Genomic DNA, 18,926 nt, shown 5'->3' with positions numbered 1-18,926 from the left:
TTCACTTTTGAGTCTCACAATGCCACTTTTGCACTTCTTTCTATCATTGATATATATTTACAAATGTCTTGTCACCCTATTTTACTGTGTCAGCTATTTTTTCTTCCATTTGTATCTTTGCTTTCCTGACTACTCGCAGCCTCTCATCTTTTCCAGATATTTTGCTTGTCTTCCTCTTTCTGCAATCTTTTGTAGTTTATAAAAGCTAACCTCTTGTTCGTTACCTCCTCAGCTGCATCGTTTGAGAATCAGTGGCCTTCTTTTCCTCTTAGGTTTACTTACTTGCCCCACAAAAAGGTTTGTCACACTTACAATAACTCCTTTCAGTTTTGCCCACTGCATTTCTAATTCTTCAAGATATTCCCATCCAAACAATTCCTTGACATAATCCCCTATCTGAACAAAGTTAGTTTTTTTAAAGTCTACAACCTTTACTTTTTAATGAACCCTCTCTATAACTGTCTTAATGTTAAACCATACCATGCAGTGATCACTGGATGCCAGATGATCACCCACTGTAACATCAGGCTTGATGAATCTTGGCATTCTCTCCATAATGTCTTCGATTTTGGCACCAGGCAGACAGCATACCTCCCAGGACATCATGTCTGGTCTGCAGATAGATGCTTCTGTACCCCTCAAAAGGGAATTGTCAACCACCACTACCTTATGCCTCCTAGTGATCATGGATCCAGCAATTTTTACAATTTCAAACTTTGGTTCTTCCTCTCCCTGTGATGCTCTCATCTCCTCTACTTCCAAGGCAGAGTCAAAATGCCAATCTTGCAGTGTTCCATAATCTGAGTCCAGCTGTCTTCCCTCAGCACAGCCTCTTCTTCCCCACTGCTGGAAATCTTTGATGACTCATGAACCATTTCATCAGTGACCTCTAATTCTCACAGATGTTTCTCAGTCTTGCCACCTCCTCTCTCAGTTCCTTTACTTCCTTAATGAGGGATTCATGCTGAAGACAGCTTGCACATGGAATCACTCCTTCTGCCTGGATAACATTTTCTGTCTGCACAGAGGCAGAATCTGTAACCTGAACAGCAGCTTTGGTGACATTATGTTTCCCAACCATACTGTGGTTGCAGAAGTACTTATATCTGGAAGAAAAAAGAAAGAACAGAAAAATCGTACCAAAGCAATGCCCTATTCCTGGTTGGCTGAAGAGTCAAAACAGCTCTGCTATTGGGTGATAGGGAGGGAATTAACCTCAAGGATCACCTGTGGAGTCTGATCTCTAAGAAAGTCCTCAGAGTTCAGTCTTAAACTAAGAGGCTGAGAGTAGCCAGAGGTTTCTCCTCAAGGAGTGTTTTTCAGTTAGGGTGAGTGGATTTATACCCCTATGAATTATAACATGCTTGACTTGACTTAAGAGTTTTCCAGGCCTCTCTCTCACTTACTACTCCCCAAAGTCTCAAAAATGTCCTAAACCGATCCAAAAAATCCTTTTAGTCAACAGCTCTCTTCTCAAGAATGCTGTGGCTAGAATAATAACTGGAACTTCAAGATATGAGCATATTACTCCTTATCTTCGACAATTGTATTGGCTGCCAATTGCATTCAGAATTCAATACAAAGCAATTATGATATGTCAGCCAACAGACATAAGAGAAGCTCATATTTGAACTTTGTTTCCCCTCCAGTTAGAGGATGTAAACTCAAAAGACATTATCAGCACCTCTTCTCACATCAGGCAGCATTATGGGGCAAAGATCTAGAACAATTGCTTATACCTACTACTTATGGGGAATTTAGGAAATGCTTAAAAACATATCTGTTCCTGAAGTATCTAGGCAGCTGACCCGTACAATTCTTTCTCCATAATAACTGATCCCCAGAGCTGTTAATCACTAGCTTTTAACTCTGCTAAGCTTACTCAATTTGTACCATCTTTTAATCATTGTAAACTGCATAGAACTTCACAGTCCTGCGGTATATAAACTGTTATTATTACTATTATTTTTATATGGTACGATCCCTGAATTTTTTAAAAGTTTGATGTCAGAGTATCAACCATTAAGATCATTGCGCTCTGAAAGTTCAGCATTGGTGAAAATGAAGGCTAATCCTAAATATGGGGAAACGGATGCCATGACTTTTGCATGTGCAGGGGTTAAGTTGTGAAATAGCCTGGTTGGTCAAATCCAAAAAATGTAGAGATAAGAGCTCATTTAGGAAAATGCTGAAAACACAATTATACGTAGATGCATTTCTTTGAGAAATTGATTTTATGTAAGGATTGAATCTGTTTGGTTTGTTTTAACTTTGTTTTGAATTTTATTTATTGTCACAGGGCAGCCCCTGTTCCTAGTGAGGAAGCCTTGTCCGAAGAGGGAAATGAGATTAAAACCCTTGAAAGTATTCCTAAGCCTGCTAAGGAGATTCCCAAAGCAGCCCCTAGGAATACTTACAAGCCAAGCCTTCCAGCAATGAAAGCAGGCAGATCTGGTTTAGCTTTACCTAAGCCAGTTATGTGAAAACAGATGGAAAGACTACATCTCCCAGCAGGCATAGGTGCCAGGGAAAGGAAAGAGCAGGAATGGAATACTGGCCATACCCAATCAGGCTCAAAGCGGTTTAGGCCAGGTGAGAAGGGCTCTGAGATCAAGCTACCCTAACACACCTGCAGGGAGGACTAATCAGCTTCCTGCAGTGAAAGAAAATGGAGTAGTTTTCTCAAAGCATGGGAGCCAGCTCCAGAAGCAGTTGGAGGGCCAGCCTCAGAGTACATACCTGCGCCCAACCCAGCAAGCCAGAGCCAGTCAGCAGGTTGCAAGCCACAGATGACCGGCCAGTGAATCAGGAAGCCACAGTCTACCTCCTGGCTACCAGCCCAGGTAGAGGTTGGTGAGATAGAAGCCACAGAGAATGGTGAGTCTGTGTTTGGGCAAGACAATGAGATGGCTGATGAGGACCTTGCTTATAATATGGAGATCGAAGGAATGGACATAAGCTAATCTTTTCCTGTTAAAGAGAGCTGGGATAAAATTTGGACTGTGTACTAGATTAAGAGAAGGCTGAAATTTTTGTTTGAAGAAAACTTTACAGTTGGGACAAGTTTTTTTTTTCTCTTTTGAGATAGTGGGCTTGGAACTGGCAATTGTTTGTGTTTTGAATGCTGCAATTATATCCCAGGTGATACAAACCTGAAGAAGCCTGTTTGGAAGTTTGTTTTTAATTTTGATCAATAAATTATCCCAGGAAATTGCACCCCTGTCATTGAACCTGGTTTTTTAAATTATTATTCCAATACCAAGCTACCAAAAGAACCTCACGTAACTGCTCGACTGAGGTTTTGTGTGCTCTGGGTAAGGCCACTTGCTGAGCCCAACTTGGCTGCATCCGGTCACAGTATATAACTATTTGTAAACCATTTTGAAATAAAACGGTATATAAATTTAAAAAATAAATATGCAAATTATATATGCACAGTCTAGCTCAAAGAAACAATGATACAGGTGAATGGGTTGGATTATAAGATAGAACAATCCATAAAAATACTGGGGGTAACATTGGATAAACATCTTACATTGGAAAATCATACTAATTTTTTGACTAAGAAATGTTTCTCGATGCTATGGAAGCTTCGCACCATTAAGAAGTACTTTGACGAAACCTCTTTTCGGCTGTTGGCGCAATCTTCCGTTTTAAGTATTCTTGACCACTGTAACATCGTATATCTAGGGGCCCCTATGAAAATTTTAAAGAGATTGAGAGTAGTTCAAAATACTGCAGTCCACCTTATTTATGGTATTAAAAAAATGGGAACATGTCACTCCTTTCTAACTGAAACTACACTGATTGCAGGTGGAGCTTAGAGTGTTGTTCAAGTTTTCATTCATCTGTTATAAAGTAGCGTCGGTCTGCACTAGATTACTTACTTTCTCACTTCTCTTGGAGTTATTCTAATAAAAACACATGGAGAGTGCAGTTATTTACATATCCCTCTGTAAAATCTTGCCATTATAAGAAGTTCCTTGATAGAACCTTTTCTTTTCAGGCTGCCAAATTGAATACATGGCTCAGTAAAATGATGTTAGATTCTTCTTCTTATTTAGATTTTAAGAAATTGTTAAAGACTTATTTATTTAATAAGTTGATATCTTAACATTTTTCTCTTAACTTCATTATGTTTTTATCACTTTTTATCACTTGCATTTCTATCTATATGGCATGCTTTTTATTCTGATGTATTATTGAAATATATGTAGTTCCTTGTTGTATTTCACCAGGATATTTTTGATGGAATTGTATGTATTGTTTCCTGTGTTGTGAGCCGCTTGGAACCTCCCAAGTATGGCGGCATACAAATAAATTATTATTATTATTATTAGTGTCTCAATTGGCTGCAAATTTGGAAATAAGCTATGAGTCTGTATTTGTCCTAATGCATGATGACTTGAGATACAGGAAAGTCTGTGCATGATGGGTTCCCAAATAGCTTATTGATCTAAATATTCAACTGTGTGTGGAGGTTGTGACTCAGTTTCTGAGATGTTATGAAGAAAATCCAAATATTCTGGAGAGAACTGTCACTTGCGATGAAACATGGGTGCATCACTACGACCTGAGAACAAAAGACAAAGCATGAAGTGGAGACATCTGTCTTCTCTAGTGAAAAAAGAAATTCAATTGTCGGCTCTCTTCCAAAAAAAAATGCTAACCTTCTTTTGGAACATGAAGGAGTCTATTCTGGTGCATTTCCAAGTGCATGGGCAAACGGTGAACAGTGAAAATTGCTGTACATTACTGTGAAATGAACTTAAACCTGCAATTTGCAGAAAAAGAAGAGGAATATTGTCCAAAAAAGTCCTGCTGCACCATGGCAATGCATGTCCTCATACAGCAGCAGCAACAGAAGAGACAGTGCAACAGCTTGGGTTTGAACATCTTCCATGTTCTCCTTACAGCCTGGATCTGGTGCCTAGCAATTATCACTTCTTCGATCCACTAAAGGAGACTCTGCGAGGTCACAGATTAACCTCTGATGATGAAGGAAAGGAAGTGGTGCTCACCTGGCTTCGGAAGCAGCTGAAAAATTTCTTCTCTGCAGGAATGCAGAAGCTCGTTGAATGATGCAACCAATGTATCATCTTGCATGGGGACTATGTGGAAATGTGATATGTTCAATTGCTCATGGCTATTTCTATTAAAGCTGTTAAATGTATTTTGCCTTTATTTCTTGATTTACTCTCATATATAAAGTGCTTGTTGTAAGATGTGTAAACAGAGTGCATTCTATGGACTCAAGCTCCCAGGGTGTTCAGCTGCTCCCAATGGGCTTTCTGCAGCCCGTTGGCTGAAGCTCACCTTCTCTTCAGCCTCTGTGAGAGAACAGAATCCATTTTGTTGAAAAGCATATGGTTTAGGTCAGGACAAGCATTATCCCCTCACAAGGTTTCACCTTTTATTTCTGATAGCTTAATACAGCTTTGGTTCAGTAACTAAGTCTGGAGCATGGTGTTATTCCCCACAAGGTAAATGGGTACATTCCTAGCTTTTCTGTGTATAGGATATGCAGGTTGAGTGTGAAGATTCTGTAAAGAACTGCCTTGAGATCACCAGCACTGTGAGTGTTTATTGTTTGCTTTAAGTTTTTAAAGAAGCTTATTCAAAGAACTACAGAGTCCAGTTTGATAACATTAAGGCTACAGGGTTAAAGAGTTTAACAGACTGGGATCCTCAGGGAGATAGTCAGTTTTTACATTGGGTGGCCAGACAACTAGATGTGGCATATTTAGATTTTAGCAAAGCCTTTGATAGTATTCCACACAGGCATCTAATAAATAAACTGAATGACCTCAGAATGGGCCCCAAAATGACAGACTTAGTCAGGAACTGGTTAAGTGGAAGGCAATAGAGAGGGTAGTGGTCAATGGAGATGTCTCTGAGAAAAAGGATGTTACCAGTGGTGTGCCTCAAAGTTCAGTTCTTGGACCTATTCTTTTTTTGTAAGCAATATTGCTGAAGGGCTGTCAGGTAAGATTTGCCTCTTTGTGGATGATACCAAAATCTGCAATAGAGTAGACATCTCTGATGATGTAGATAACATGAGGAAGGACATTGAATAATATACATTGAACATCAAATAATATACAAGATTATGCTTTTGACCTTCAAAACTAGAGCCACTGGTCAGCCGGAATGTATTAACAGACTTTTGATTCCGCATTCTTCTCAGCGTTCTCTCCATTCATCTAATCAAAACTTGTTCTCAATCACTTCATTAAAACATATTAATATCATGCGAACCAATATATTTTCTGTAACTGCCCCCACACTCTGGAACTCAGCTCACAATCACTTCAGAGAGGTTACATCCTTAGACACTTTCAAATCTAACTTAAAAACATTCCTGTTCAAAGATGCCTTTGAATTTTGATCGTCCTTTTAAGGGGTGTTTTACACATATTTTAGACCTGCTCTTAGCCGGTTTCTCTGTTTTCCCTGCCTTTCATCTTTTCCCATTTGTTCTTTTCTATCTAAATATTGTAGTTCTTCCCCTTTCATACTAGTTAGTCATTGTTTCTTTAATATGTGTCATGTTTATTTGTCGTATGTGTTGATTTAATATTGATTTCAATGTCACCTGTTATTTTAACTGTGCCTTGAAGCCTGATTAGGCAGTATATCAGATTTTTAATAAACTTGAAACCTTGCAAAGCTTAAAGAATGATATGAAATTTGGCAGCTAAGATTTAATGCTAAGAAATTCAAGGTCATGCATTTGGACTGCAAAAACCATAGGGAACAGTACAGTTTAGGGGTGAAGAACTTTTGTGCACAAAAGAGGAGGGGAACTTGGGTGTGTTAGTATGTGATGATCTTAAGGTTGCCAAATAGGCTGAAAAGGTGATGGCAAAAGCTTGAAGGATGCAAGGGTGCATAGGGAGAGTTATGACCAGAAGGGAAAAGGAGGTATTGATGTCCCTGTGTATGACTCTGGTGAGACCTCATTTAGAATATTGTGTACAATTCTGGAGACCTTCAAAAAGATATAAACAGGATTGAGTCGGTCCAGAAGAAGACTACTAAGGGGAGAGTGTGGCGCAGTGGTTAAAGCTACAGCCTCAGCACCCTGAGGTTGTGGGTTCAAACCCATGCTGCTCCTTGTGACCCTAGGCAAGTCACTTAATCCCCCCATTGCCCCAGGTACGATAGATAGATTGTGAGCCCACCGGGACAGAGAGGGAAAACTGCTTGGGTACCTGAATAAATGCTTGTAAACCGTTCTGAGCTCCCCTGGTAGAACGTTATAGAAAATTGAATAAATAAAATAAAATGATCGGTGGTCTTTGTCATAAGACATATGGGGTTAGACTTAAGCACTTATGAGAGCTCTATGGTTGGTGCAAGTACTCATTCCAACTACATACATGTACTGTATATACAGTATACCCAGTTATACTATTATTCTATAAAGAAATGTAGGCACCCATTTCCTTCATAGATTAAGCACTACATAGGTATCCTCTAGGCACCAAAATATAGGTGCATTGTTATAGAATTGCCCACTTATTTCTTTTTGTCTCATACCTTGAGGATTTGGAGCCTTCATGCACATTTTGGTTCAATTAATCTTCTAGCTACATTGATCCACTTGAGCTGTTTTGGGGCCTTTCAGTCAGTCAGTCTTGATGCTTCATTGGTCCTCTTTAAGTCTTTTCCATAAAATATTGGTGCTGCTTTGGCTCTGTCATCATGCCTTGTGATGTTCCTTCCATTCACTGTGTTGCTTTGTCCCTCTCGCAGTGACTGGATTCTGGACACCACTCACTGCTCTTTGCCTCACTTTTGTTCCATGGAATCTTTAAAGCCACTCTTTAAGAATTGTAAAGTTCTAAGCATGCATGATTATAAATGAATGGAAAATCCACTGTGCAAATATAGTTTTCCCCGTGGACTTCAATGGAAATAAATCAAAGGCATCAAACAAATCATTCGGAATCCAAAATCAAATTGAACAGGGCATTGAACTGAAAAAAAATCAAATCAATTTTTTTTTTTGCACATCTCTATCACTTACTTAATTTGCAAAGGGTAACAAATGTTTGTATGATGGTAACTTTCTTCAAAGTCTTAGCTGGGCAATAGAGGGAAAGACTCTGCACACCTGAGCAAAGCTATTAACCTATCCCGTTCTTGTATGATTGAAATTACACAGCCTGTTGAGTAGTTAATATAAAAAAGTGCATACCAGCTCCTGATGGTTCTATATTCTGAATATTTGCTTCTCCCTCTTGTCTCATACTACCAAGGATTATTGCCATCTTATTCCTCCCTCTTAACAGGAAAAATACAATTTTCGTGGCTTACAGGGCTGGTCTTCTCATTTGAAAATACCAAAGACATGCATGCTGTGTAAAATCAGCATTTCCTTTGCTGATTTGGGTAGGCACTAGAGAGATTATAGCAATTTTAAGCCATGCATTCAATGGAACAGTCTGAAGTCTGCTGCTAAGATACTTCCCATATCCAGGTGCTTCAGTATGATTTCTAAATAGCTCAAAAATTTCACCTTTGTTGAATAATATAATTATACTTTGACCAGCGTGGAGAAAAAACATTTGTGCAGAGGTGTTTTAATTTTTGCCTGGCAGGAGAAAAGATGCAAAATCTATTCAATTCTTTAATCAAGATTTTATAGAAATGCTAGAGGTCATAACTCTTTAATGGTCCCATACATAACGAATGATGAAAGCAAAGGAATAAAGCCTAAACAGTTGTTATGTTTGACAATGCAACCATGGCACAAAATGCTAATGCTAAATATTTATAAACTAGTTGTTTAGCCCGTTACATTAACGGGTGCTAGCAGCCCTTCTCCCTTACTTTTACCTCCTCCCTGTCCAGCAGTAGCCCTTCTCCTTTTATCTCCCCCTGTTCAGCATCACCCCATTTCCAGCTCCCCATATCCAGCAGTAGCTCTTCTCCTTTGCAGGAGCCCTTCTCCCTTCCTTTTACCTCCCCCCCTTCTAGCAGCAACTCTTCCCTGCTTCCCCTATCCAGCAGTAGGCCTCCCTTCCTGTTACCTCCCCCCTTGTCCAGAATCACCTCTTCCCTGCTCCTCCTGTACTGCAGCACCCTCTTACCTGCTCCCCCTGTCCAGTCCGGTGATCTCCAGCCATCAGGCTGGCTCCTGCAGGGAGTCTAGTTCCTGTCCGGTCCCTGCCAGGCGTGCAAGTCTGCTCCGCCCCCTCCCGACCTGCCTGGAGTATTTGAATTAGACCCGACGGTTCCTGTTGAGGGAAGCACTCCTCACCGGTGAACTCCAGCCATCGGTCCGACATCCACCTTAATGGTAAGCCGCGCATGCGCACTTCCTAAGTGTGTGCCGCTTTTCCGTGAGCTGTAGCGACACATATGAAGTGCGCATGCGCGGCTTACGATTCTTTGAAAGACGTGGCGGTGGCTACTCTCACGATCCCCGCCTGCGTCGGACTTCTGACGCAGGTGGGGATCATGAGAGGAGCCACCGCCACGTCTTTCAACTAAAAAAAAATTATTACAGTGCATTAAAGAGATTCTGAAAGATGTATTGCTATAAGTTGCTTTGGGGCCCTTTTAGCAAACTGCAGTAAGCACTCACATGTTCTTACTGCAGTTTAAAATGGCATATCGTAGGACACTGTGAAGTATCCTATAGTAAGGTGCACATGTCCACATACTATCCATAAGCTAAAGAAATACATTTTAATTTTTAGCCAAGTAGGCGTGTCTGTGCTAATCAGTTACTGCATTTCTATGTCTTAACTATAACCAGTGGCGTACCTAGGGGGGGGCGGGGGGGGCGGGCCGCCCCGGGTACCAGCCCTAAGGGGGTGTTCCCGGCCTTGCCGTTCAGTCCCCCGCCACCCCCGAAGGACCGCTCGCCCCCCTGGCCTCCCCGCACCACCTATGAACAGCCGCAGCAGGATCGCGAAGTCAGCGTCAGCATCCCTGCGCTGCTTCCTACGACGCGATCCCGCCCCTCCTCTGACGTCAGAGGAGGGGCGGGACCGTGGCGCAGGAAGCAGCAGGGATCTGACGCTGACTTCGCGATCCTGCTGCGGCTGTTCATAGGTGGTGCGGGGAGGCCAGGGGGGCGAGCGGTCCTTCGGGGGTGGCGGGGGACTGAACGGCAAGGCCGGGAACACCCCCTTAGGGCTGGTACCCGACGCTGACTTCGCGATCCTGCTGCGGCTGTTCATAGGTGGTGCGGGGAGGCCAGGGGGGCGAGCGGTCCTTCGGGGTGGGTCGGGGCATCAGGCCTTCAGGGTGGGGCGGGCGGGCAGGCAAGCAGGCTTTCAAGGGGGAGGGGGTGACAAGCAGGCAGGCAGGCCTTCAAGGGGGGACAGGCCTTCAAGGGGGGGCCTTCAAGGGGGGGTGCAGACATTCAAGGGGTGCAGGCCTTCAAGGGGGGGCAGGCAGGCCTTCAGGGGGGTGCAGACCTTCGGGGGGGGTGTAGGCCTTTGGGGGGGTGCAGACCTTCAAGGGGGGAAAGGCAGGCAGGCCTTCAAGGGGGGGACAGGCCTACAAGGGGGGGGGACAGGCCTACAAGGGGGGGGGCAGGCCTTCAAGGGGGGGTGCAGGCCTTCAAGGGGGGGTGCAGGCCTTCAAGGGGGGGTGCAGGCCTTCAAGGGGGAGACAGGCCTTCAAGGGGGGGAAAGGCAGGCAGGCAGGCCTTAAAGGGGGGACAGGCCTACAAGGGGGTGGGACAGGCCTTCAAGGGGGGGGACAGGCCTTCGGGGGGGTGCAGACCTTCAAGGGGGGAAAGGCAGGCAGGCCTTCAAGGGGGGGGACAGGCCTACAAGGGGGGGGACAGGCCTACAAGGGGGGGGGACAGGCCTACAAGGGGGGGGACAGGCCTTCAAGGGGGGGTGCAGGCCTTCAAGGGGGGTGCAGGCCTTCAAGGGGGAGACAGGCCTTCAAGGGGGGGAAAGGCAGGCAGGCAGGCCTTAAAGGGGGGACAGGCCTACAAGGGGGTGGGACAGGCCTTCAAGGGGGGGACAGGCCTTCGGGGGGGTGCAGACCTTCAAGGGAGTGCAGGCCTTCGGGGGGGGGATGCAGTCCTTCAGGGGTGGGGTTTAGGCCTTCAGAGGGGGACAGACCTTCGGGTGGGAGGTAAAGTCCTTCGGGGGGTGCAGGTCTTCAGGGGTGGGGTGTAGCCCTTCGGAGGGGGGACAGACCTTCGGGGGAGGGGGTTCCCTGTGTAAAAGTACACAGAGGGAGAGAGGGAAGGGGGGGTTCAAAGATACATGCATATGCCAGACTTTGGGGGTTAGAAATAATGGGTCTAAAAACAGAGGAGTGGGAGAGAGATGGTGCATAATGGGATTTAGGGAGGGAAGGAACAGAAAGGGAGAGAACTTGGAAACAGGGGATGGTGTGGAGGGGGGATAGAGATACTGGATAGGAGGATAGTTGGGAACAGAAAGGGAGAGATGGTGGATCCTGGGGTGGTGGGGAGTTGAGAAAAGGTGAATCTGTGGATGGAGACAAAAAAAAGGAAAGATGCCAGATCTCCGGGAGAGGGAAGGGAAACGGAAGGGGAGAACAGAGATGGCAGACGGATGGTTAGCACGGAGAAAGGAGACCCTGGCAAGCAAGACAACAAGAGCCTGGGACCAACAAGATTTGAATATTGATCAGAGAACAAAAGGTAGAAAAAATAATTTTATTTTCTGTTTTGTGATTACAATATGTTAGATTTGAAAAGTGTACATGAGACAGCTTGAAATGGGAACTTTTCTATTTTTGTGAATGGCAAGGCTGAGTTCAGTTAAAATATATGCTTTATAAGAAAATATAATAATGTGTTTTATAAAGTTTATAAGCATTGCTGGCATACTCGGTGAGGTGTTCCTAGTGTTGGTGGTGGTGGTAGCATGTCAGTGTGTTGAGAGGAAGAGGTAGTCTGGGAAATTCTGCTGAGCAAACTCTGGGCCCATTTCCACCCCCAGTTAGTCCACTCCACTCAACTGGTTCACACACTGAGTGGGTCTTTGGGTGTTATTTCTGGGTAGTTGTTTTAGAATCTCTTCCAGTGGTTTGTCAGTATCTCCTTCTGGTCCAAGGAAGGAAACTTTGTCAACCTTAGCATTGACCTTCAGAATATGTTTGTAACAGCGCTGCTTGTGTGGCATTAGGCTATGTAGTGATCGAAAGAAAAAAACAGACCTTTGCACATTTTTGCACTATATGGTGGGTGTATGAGGAGATTCATTTCCTGCACAGTTAAGTCCATTTTTTCTACTGAATAATAGTATAGGTACAATGAAAGTAAATAGCAAAAATGTTTGAGTAGATAATTAAGGAAATCTTTTTCATATTGCTTGCTTATGGACTGGGAAAAAAGACTGTTCAAGCAAATGTCTCCAGAACTGCTTTAATGGAAAAATGTGATTTTTTTTTTTTTAAGTACTTTGTGAAATTTATTGTTGTTGTGAAATTTATTGTTATACTTTGTTTAAACTTAAAAAGCGGTGTCATTAACAGTGAATCTAATCGAAAAATCGATTCAACAGGGTGAATCGGATCGAATGAAATATTTTTCTCTGAATCGGGCAGCACTATTGGCTACCATGAGAATGGGCTACTGGGCATGATGGACCATTGGTGTGACCCAGTTAGGCTATTCTTATGTTATGTTCTCATCTGTAGGGGCCTTTGTTTTCACTTCTTATTTTAATGTATTTTTTTCCTGGGAACTTATCAGTGTTTTTTTATAATGGGAACAAAAATGGAAGAGAATTAATGTGTGTGGAATGGGGGGGGGGTAACTAATTTCTTCAGCTAAATAATTCAATCCACTTCAAACAGACATAGGAGAACTCACGCACCATTCACACACCCTCCAACCAAAAACGTCAAAAGAAAAAAACTGTTCGACAACCTCCTAGCCATTCGAGCTGCAACACTTGACCCCCAACTCTACAACCTATTGACCTCGACCACAAACTACAAAACCTTAAAAAAAGAAATAAAAACCCTTCTATTAAAAAAACACATAAAACCAAACTAACATAATCAGAACTGTCCCAAGCATCACCTGCAACTACTCCATATGTACTTCTGATGTCATGACAATTCAGACATAATTTATGTTATGTTATGTTTGGAATAATGGTTACATAAATGAGGTTCAATAAAAGAAAATTTTCTGTGGGAGCATTTGTTGGAACTTCTGTTATCCTGATTTCTTCTATCTGTGGGCTTTCTTTAGCTAACCTACTTATCTGGGGCTTTCCACTTCTGCAGCTGCCCTTTTCACGGTCCACTTTGCGCTTGCACTCTCTGGGGAGGGGGGGTTGGGTCTGGGCTTGGTGGGGTAGGTGTGTCTGGTAGTTTTGTCTGGGTGGTGGCTGGGTGTTTCTTGGGTGCTTGTTGTGCGGATTGGTGTGTCTGGTGAGCGGTCTGGGTGTTGTTGCTTGTGGGGGTTTTTTTCATTATAAAATATGGCTGAGGGTCTAGTCCGGCTTATTATTCTTGTGGGTTCTGGGGTGGGATTTGTTTGCTTGCCCCAAGTTTTGGCCTTTTGTTGTGTATTGCTATGCCTCTCATTGGCAATTTTTTCTTGGGAGAGGCTTGTTCATGCTTGTTGTTGCTGTTACTCTCATTCTGTGTTCTTTTTGATAATGTATAAGTTTCTGTACAGACCATGGTTGCTTGTCTGGACCTTTTGCCATTCGCAATAAAAATACTTTGGAAAAAAAAAAAAAAAAAAAAAAGAAAATTTTCACTGCCTGTTTCTATTCTGACCATTTATTCCATTTCATGGTTATTGCAAAAAAAAAAAAAAAAAAAAATTTTACATGGGGGGGGGGGGGGGTGTCAAAAAATGATGGGCCCCGGGTGCCACATACCCTAGGTACGCCACTGACTATAACTGCATATTCAGTGGTGCTCACTATACTTACAGCATTGCTGAAAATACAAATAATTTGAAACGTCTAGATTAGATGTGCCAAATTATTCCCCAGATGTTCTGCTCAATATGGGGCTTGATGTGTTTTAACAAGTAAATTTTATTTGACTGAAGCCAATCAGAAAATAATTGGTAATTTATTAGGGCAAGAATGAGCAAATCCATAGTAGCGCTGCACTCTGCCTAATGCAATTGCTGCATTAAGATCTTAAACAAGGGGAAAAACATTGTTTTTTTCAGGGGCAAGGTACAACAAAATACATAAGGAAAATAATTAAGCAGATGCATGCTCAAGGCTGGCAGAAGCAGGAAGGTCTTCTAGCGGCACCGGCACGCCCTGTGGGCTGCGTGCCGGTGCCAGACAGGGGGGTAAGTTTAAGTTGTTCAGGCGGGGGGTGCCAGTTCGCGTGGGAGGGGGGGTGCCAGTTCGAGTGGGGGGGAGCGACGCTGGTTATCGGGGGGGGGGGAGGGTGCTCGCAAATCGAGTCAACACTCGGTTTGCGAGAGACGTTTTGCGAGAATGTTTTTGCTCATCTTGCAAAGCACTTGCAAACCGGGTTACTCGCAAACCGAGGTTTGACTGTGTGTGTATGTGTATATGTATATATATATATTTATTTATATATATATATATATATAAAGCAGGGGTCTCAAAGTCCCTCCTCAAGGGCTGCAATCCAGTCGGGTTTTCAGGATTTCCCAAATGAATATGCATGAGATCTATTAGCATACAATGAAAGTAGTGCATGCAAATAGATCTAATGCATATTCATTGGGGAAAACCTGACTGGATTGCGGCCCTCAAGAAGGGACTTTGAGACCCCTGATATAAAGCAGTAAACTCAAAAATTAAATGCCGCAGCCATATCCGGTGACCAGAATTGAATTTCTGATCTCTTTTTAGCCATTGTAGACATAGCCGACTGGCTAAGTCATGGCAGCCAATGATAGATCTGTTATTTAGGCGAGTCTATCTGGCCACTCATCTTAGTCAGTTAGCCAATGAATATCAGTGCTGACTGTCTATGTCGCATGACATAGGCAGTGACTGGGTTAGGTGCTGAATGGAATGTTCGTTGGGAGATAGCCTGCTATCTCCTGCTGAATATCGGTGGTTAGCCAGCTTATCGCTATTTAGTTGATCAAGAACTGTTCCTGGTCTGGAGGCAATTCCCCCCAGAAAGAATCCTGTACGTTTCACCTGGCTAGCTAAATAATGCTGAATATCAGACAGATGAAGTCTTCAAAGAGCAAAAATGACATGGTCCAGTCTATTGGTGCCTTTGAGCAACCTTGCAACTGTATCATGAAGGGTTTGCAATCTATAGATTGAAGTTTGAGGGAAACCAAAATAATGAAATAAGGCAAAAACTGGAACTTTTATAAGTAAAAAATGGATTGACAGAACCATGATATCAGATAGTAACATAGTAGATGACGGCAGATAAGACACGAATGGTCCGTCCAGTCTGCTCAACCTGACATTTAATTATTTTTAATTTTTTCTTCTTAGCTATTTCTGGGCAATAATCCAAAGCTCTACCCGGTACTGTGCTTGGATTCCAACTACCAAAATCTCCATCAATTATGGCAATTTCAGCATAGCTGCTCATTGAGGGGTATAATCTTTACTAAATATTAATTTTAGGCATTTAGAAACTTTATCAATGTTGTAGTAGATAGGAGTAATTTGAATTCATTTTCCTTTGTCTGTTCTTTATTTAAATGTTCCTAGGGTACTTCTGCCTTTATCACATCCTCTCCATCAGCGTATTCTAATGTCAGCATTTTGGCAGTATTTTTTGAGGATACCTTATTCATAACCACATGTCAGATTTTCCTAAAGATCTAATTCAAAAACCACCTATCTCAATTTCAAACATTGGGGGATCTAAATCATTCTTCTGTGCAGAATTTATCCCACCCACGCATTAATACTACATCCCCTTTCCCTGACTCTGGGAGACCTATGAACGGCAAGGAAAATTTCTGAGCATTGTAACCTAGAGGTTCTGGATTTCAACTTTCTGCTAAAAACTTGGGGGTCCTTTTACTAAGGCGTGCTAACCGATTTAGCGTGCACTAATGATTAGCGTAAGTTAAATGCTAACACATCCATAGAATATAATGGGTGCATTATCATTTAGTGTGCACAAGTGCTAAATCAATTAATGCACACTAAATTGTCTAGCATGCCTTCATTAATATCCAAATATACCAAAAGAGATGACTTCTCCCAAGCATTAAAATTGTATCTAGGTGATACGTGAGGTCTGCCACCTTCACACCGTACATGTACACTAGTTAACCAGATGTAAACATTCTTAATGATCAAATAATAAACTACAATGACTGTCTTAACGCTTCCCTCTTAGGCATATACTCCTGGAGAAATATTGTCAGTGTAAGATGATAGTGGGGCAAGTCCTGCTGGTTCAGATTGAGTGGTATTTAAAATAAACAATAAACATAATTATAGCATTTATTAATGTATTGTCAGTGCCTCTTTTCCTTTAAGAATACTAGCTTGAGTACATACGCACTTTTAAAAAGTTAAGCATAAGCTCTTATGCCACCCATAGAGCTGTTGTAAATGCTTGAGCTCAATTGTTGAAGGTAGATGTATATTTTACCGTATTCTGTAAATTATACATACTTTTAAGTGGGAGACCCAACCATGTTCCACCTAAGTGTATGCCCCTTTACATATAGTTGCTATGTACAAAAGGCCGCTAAAAAGTTCTCGGACCAGCCAGCAAAGTTGGGGTAGTCTCCATTGAGGACTGTGCACTTAGTCCAATGATTTTTTACTTTTTTTGTTCTGCATTTTTCTGATGGAGCAAAAAAAGTGGAAAATTGCTGCACTAAGGGGAAAATTCTATAAACGGCATCCCGATTATAGGCAGTGGTAGGCATCCTACTGCTGTCTAACCAGCCAATTGGATAAATGTTTTCTAAAAAAAAATCCTGAGGCAGGTGGGCCTACACTATAGACATCTGTTGCGGGTATAGGGAGGCACCTAGGGACGCTTAAACTTGTCCAAGGCTGGACATGGGCTTGGTTTTAGCCTGGAAGTAGTTTTGGGCAAGCTTAAAGTGACCCTAGGTGTCTCTTTAGCGCCGTGATAGGTGCCTGAAATGTAGGTCATTAAAAAGTTGGCCTACATTTCAAACATTCTACATCCATCTCAATCTGGTTTCAGAGCCAATCACAGCACAGAAACATTACTGGTATCTTTACTTGATATAGCCCGACAGCACCTCAGCAAAGGAAACAAGTTACTAATCATCCAACTCGACCTTTCAGCAGCATTTGACTTAGTAGATCATCTAATACTTCTTCAGACACTAGATGCCATAGGAATAACTGGTAAAGTTCACAACTGGTTCCAAGGCTTCCTTCAAACAAGATCATATAAAGTTAAGTCAAAAGATATTTTATCTGACCCCTGGACAAACCCCTGCGGAGTACCACAAGGATCCCCACTATCGCCCATACTATTCAACCTCTTCATAGCTTCCTTAGGCACTGCCCTAGACGCCCTAAATATAACTTCTTTCAGTTACGCAGATGACATAACCATCATTCTCCCATTTGACATACAAGACCCCAGCTCCAATGAACGCCTGATAACAACACTGGAAACTGTAGAAAAATGGATGAAGAACCATAAACTGAAACTGAATGCAGAGAAAACCAAATTCCTACTACTAGAGAAGGAACAAAAGCAATCTATAACAGAACTGGAAGTAAATACAATCAAATATCCCATACAGAGCACTCTAAAAATTCTAGGAATACAATTAGATAGACGCTGCACTATGCAGACACAGATACACAAAGTCATACAGAAGGCATTCTTCACCATGCGAAACCTAAGAAAAATAAGAAATTTCTTTACCAAAGAACACTACAAGATCATTGTACAATCCCTCACACTCAGTAACTTGGATTACTGCAACAGCCTCTACCTAACATGTCCTAACAATATGATAAAACAACTACAGACAGTTCAGAACACTGCCATCAGACTCATCTACTGTCTCAGCAAATTTGACCACATCACTCCCGCCTATATAGACTCTCACTGGCTTCCGATAAAAGCAAGAACTCAATTCAAGTTCTATTGTCTGCTGTTTAAGATAACCCATGGAACTGCCCCCTGTTACCTAAACAACCGCCTAAACCGCTACCTCTCATCCAGATCAAGAAGAACTCAAAACCTATTCACCTTCCCACCTAATAATGGAACCCGTCTTAAGAAACTATACGACAGCCTTCTAGCGACACAGGCAGCAAAAATTGACCCCACAATCACCAAACTAATAATCAATACAACAGACATCAAAGTATTTCGAAAAGAAATCAAAACATTTCTATTCAGAAAACACGTCATTACCAACTAATATCCTCCCTTTATGCACAAGCTCTCCCTCTATAGAATAACACATTAATCAATTCTTAGAACCTTTCCTATCATACATACTCTGATTCCTATATAAACATTTTCCACACTATCCAATAAACTTCTTATGTCATTATTAGGCAACTTCCAATCTGTAAACCGTATATACTGATATTCTCCACTATATTCTCTTATCACTTGATTCCCTGATATGTAATTTTCATAATTGAATCCTCTACCACACCATGTAATGTACATGAATCACTGTTATGTAATTTATCTAGATAATCTTTATTACGCAATTCTTTTGGTAATGTCCAAATCTCCTATAATTTATATTCCGCCTTGAACAATATATAATGTATAATGTATTCAAAATTAATTTTCCTATGAACTGTTTTCCTACCTTCTTCTACTCTATGTTTATAACCTAACTAATTTATTTTTCTCAAGTACTTTAGCAAGAATGTGAGCCTTTGGGACAGTCAGGGAACTCTAAGTACTCTCTCTTCATCTTAATTAATCTTACTTATTGCATTTCTTCTGTTTCTACTGTAAACCGCTTAGAACTTCACGGTACAGCGGTATATAAGAAATAAAATTATTAT

This window comes from Geotrypetes seraphini, chromosome 4 (genome assembly GCF_902459505.1).
Source record: "Geotrypetes seraphini chromosome 4, aGeoSer1.1, whole genome shotgun sequence".
NCBI classification, from domain to species: domain Eukaryota; kingdom Metazoa; phylum Chordata; class Amphibia; order Gymnophiona; family Dermophiidae; genus Geotrypetes; species Geotrypetes seraphini.
This window is presented reverse-complemented; position numbering follows the sequence as displayed.